A 4,313-nucleotide genomic window follows, 5' to 3' on the forward strand; every position below is an offset into this window, starting at 1 on the left:
CGCCCTTACGCAAGGCTGTGTGTCATCCGGACCGTCGCATAAGACCGATGGTGTTTACCTGGTAGACGTGAAACAAGTCTCATACTTCCTACAGGGGTCAGGTAATCTTTTGATTGCGCTGCCCTTATCCAATTTTACCAAAACCGTTTATCCCCAAAGGAGGTGTTCTGGAATGAGGTGATTTATAGGGATGAGATTAAACTCTACTCCAGATGGTCAAAGACCAAAATCCGAAGAGAAAAATGGGCAAGGACATGAACAGACATTTCACACAAAAGACCAGCAATGGTCCGAAACGTAAAAGTCTGTTCGTCCTCACTTATAATGGAAATGCACATTGAAATTACACGGCTGTGGAGAAACAGTGCTCGTAAATTTTCTGGTGGGAATGGGAAAATGATTCAAGCCCTATGGAGTACCAGAATTATATATGCACTTATTCTTACGTCTTGCAATTCCACTAATAACCCGAACCTTATTCTGAAAATACACCTTCACTTATAGAAGCAACATGTAGGCAGGGTTACTTGTTGTAGTGTCATAGCAAAAGTTACGAAATAACTCAAATGTCCATTAATAGGGAACTGGTTAGACACCGTACATCCATAACATGGAATACAATGCAACCCCCCCCCAAAAAAGAATGAGGATGCTATTTATGTGTTGCTTTGAAATGCGTCTCAGGCTATGTGGAAAATTGGAAGCATATCCTAGAAACAATAAAAATGGTTACCTATAAAGAGTGGTGGGGAAAGATGCAGGCGAAAGAAATAAAAGCAAGACTTCTCTGACTTTGAACTTTTGAAGTTTTATATAGCCGAAAAGTACATTGAAAAGGAAACAAACGCAAAGTTGATAGCAAATTAAAATAAACTTAACTGTAACTCACATTGGTAATGCAACTATCTTGTTACACAGAGAAAGGAATTAATTCCCCAGGGCTTTTGGACATAGTACTCTTAAGAGAATTATCTGTGGTGAGATATAGTCTGAGGTTGAGAAAGAACTGCAAAGGAATCTTCAGCTTCGCTCAGTGGTTTATAATTAATGGTAATTTTGTTGCTGTGGTTTGAAAGTATGTATATTGTAGGATAATACAAATATTTTCATTTTTAATGTACAAGACTTTCAGTGTAAGAGAAAATGAGGTACAAATATAAGATCAAGGAAGTTCAGAAAAAACCTGTAATACATTTAAATTGGATATATCAATTTGAGCATATTTAAAAAATAAATTTACTAGTTCTGTGCACTGAAAGGGCCTAGAAGCACTAGGGTGATGACCAATTGTCCCAGTTTCCCAGGGACTGAGGGGATTTCCCCAGATGCTGCACTTTGTGTTAAAACTGAAAGTGTCCCAGGCAAACAGTATGGATGGTCGCCTTACAGTAACAATAAGCACATTTGCCATGCCATGGTTTCTAAATTCCATTTCCACTAAATAGAACCAGAGCTCCTTGGAGAATTGACTGATTCCTGTTCTTGAGCAGGGAACATGCTGGATGAATCAGACATTTTGTTGTGCCTGAATGTAAAGGTAGTGCTTAGGTTAATAAAGATAGGTCAACAGGACTTAGGAGAATAGGCAAAACTAATCTATAGGGGTAGAAGTCAAATCTGGGCTTGGCTAGGAGTGGAAACAGCAGGAATCGGTTGGAAAGGAACATGGGGGAACTTTTTGGGGTGACGAAAATATTGTAAATCATGATTAGAATGGTGGTTACCCAGTATATACATTCGTCAGTATTCATCAAACCGTACCAGTAAAATGAGTGCTTTTAATGTAAATTATACCTCAGATTTGTTATACCTCATAAAACTTTTACCCTCATGTGTATGTAAATGATCCTCAGTAACGCGTGAAGACCAACCCAATGAGAAAAGCAAAGGCTATTTCTTCAGAGCTTGCTATAGGAAGAGAGTCAACCATGATCACTTGCATTTTGGCAGAGACTCAAAGGCAAGCACAGGAGTGGGAAGGCTTCACAGTGGAAAAAAGAAGGGCTTCGGCTGTGCCCTGTTGGAGGCTGTTGGCACAGAGGAGCTGGAGGTGGCTAACAAGAAGCAAGGCGTTCTATGCGGTTGGATAGGGCTGCATATTTGGCTTTCCCCCGTTGGTTCTAAGTTGGAAGTGGGGACAAAAATTAGAGAAGCAGTCAGATTTTAATCAAGTCCTGGCCGTTTTGAGCTGATTGTTATACATCATTGTTTATCTTCCTGGATTGTTACTTGTGATAGCAATCTGACTTCCTCCAAGTGTGACTTACAGCAGGCTGGCTTCCGGGGCTGGTTATCGCAGCTGAGGGGATTGGTTTTCTGGGCATGCTGCTGCAGGTTGTGGGCCAGAATTCTTGTTCCATTTGTGGTCTGGCCATGTCCTTTTGTATATTCAGTCTTCAGAAGTAAATTTTTATTTATTTATTTAGCCCATGCCCCATGGCATGTGGGATCTTAGCTCCCCAACCAGGGATCAAACCCTCGCCCCCTGCAGTGGAAGCGTGGAGCCTTCACCACTGGACCCCCAGGGACGTCCCCAAAAGTAAATTTTTAAAAGACACAGGAACCAGCTTGAAGGGTCTCCCACAGGCCAAATTTAAGGCAAATTTTAGCATCAAGAGGAAAGTGACTACAATTGACTATAAATATTGAATAGATAAAAATCTGTGACTCTACAGTTACACTTGATGACAGACAAAGGGGGACTGTTTTTCCATCACTGGAAATGGCTATCACACCAGCTTCTTACTCTGAAAATTAGTTATTAAAAGGAAAAATATCGTTTGCTCTGCCTTTCTTAAAAAAGGAAAATTGTGGTTCACTCTGGGTGGTTGAGGAAAAACTCTTCTTTACAATAGGGTGCTAGCAAATAAATATAGAATAAATAATGTAATTAGAAGGCAATTATTATGCAAGTCCTAAAGAAAGGGTTGATTCAGGCAAGGATTATTAATGGACTTTAAAACCTTTATGTGGGACTTCCCTGGGGGCACAGTGGTTAAGAATCCGCCTGCCAGTGCAGGGGACACGGGTTCCAGCCCTGGTCCAGGAAGATCCCACATGCTGCGGGGCAGCTAAGCCCATGCGCCACAACTACTGAGCCTGCACTCTAGAGCCCGTGAGCCACAACTACTGAGCCTGCGTGCCACAGCTACTGAGCCCGCGTTCTAGAGCCCGTGCTCCACAACAAGAGAAGCCACCGCAATGGGAAGCCTGCGCACCGCAACGAAGAGTAGCCCCTGCTCACCGCAACTAGAGAAAGCCTGTGTGCAGCAACAAAGACCCAACACAGCCAAAAATAAAAATAAATAAGATAAATAAATGTACTAAAAAAGAAAAAGCTAATGGTGTTTAGTCTTCTTTGTCTTTGCAGACCACAAAGAACTCCACAGGTACTCTAAAAAATTATATATGATTAGATTTCTATCATAATTTTTACTAGTACTATTTTTTATATATTTAAAAAATTTTTAATGTATTTATTTTTTATTTATTATTTAATCAATTTATTTATTTTTGGCTGCGTTGGGTCTTTTTTGCTGTGGGCGGGCTTTCTCTAGTTGCAGCGAGCGGGGACTACTCTTCGATACAGTGCGCAGGCTTCTCATTGCGGTGGCTTTTGCTGCGGAGCACGGGCTCTAGGTGTGCGGGCATTAGTAGTTGCAGCACGTGGGCTCAGTAGTTGTGGTGCATGGGCTTAGTTGTACCGTGGCACGTGGGACCAGGGATTGAACCCTTGTCCCCTGCATTGTTAGGTGGATTCTTAACCACTGTGCCACCAGGGAAGTCCCACTAGTACTATTTTTTTTTTTTTTTTTTTTTTTGCATTACGCGGGCCTCTCACTGTTGTGGCCTCTCCCATTGCGGAGCACAGGCTGCGGACTTGTAGGCTCAGCGGCCACGGCTCACGGGCCCAGCCGCTCCGCGGCATGTGGGATCTTCCCGGACCGGGGCACGAACCCGTGTTCCCTGCATCGGCAGGCGTACTCTCAACCACTGCGCCACCAGAGAAGTCCCCACTAGTACTATTTTTAAAATGCTGTTTCATTGTACCCATCTCTTTGAATATAAGGCTGAACACTTTTCCAGGCTTTGCTTCCTTGTATTGTTTTTGTTTGTTTGTTTGTTTGTTTGTTTTGCGGTATGCGGGCCTCTCACTGCTGTGGCCTCTCCCGTTGTGGAGCACAGGCTCCGGACGCGCAGGCTCCGCGGCCATGGCTCACGGGCCCAGCCGCTCCGCGGCATATGGGATCCTCCCGGACCGGGGCACGAACCCGTATCTCCTGCATCGGCAGGCGGACTCTCAACCACTGCGC

This window comes from Mesoplodon densirostris, chromosome 12, assembly GCF_025265405.1.
Source record: "Mesoplodon densirostris isolate mMesDen1 chromosome 12, mMesDen1 primary haplotype, whole genome shotgun sequence".
Taxonomy (NCBI): domain Eukaryota; kingdom Metazoa; phylum Chordata; class Mammalia; order Artiodactyla; family Ziphiidae; genus Mesoplodon; species Mesoplodon densirostris.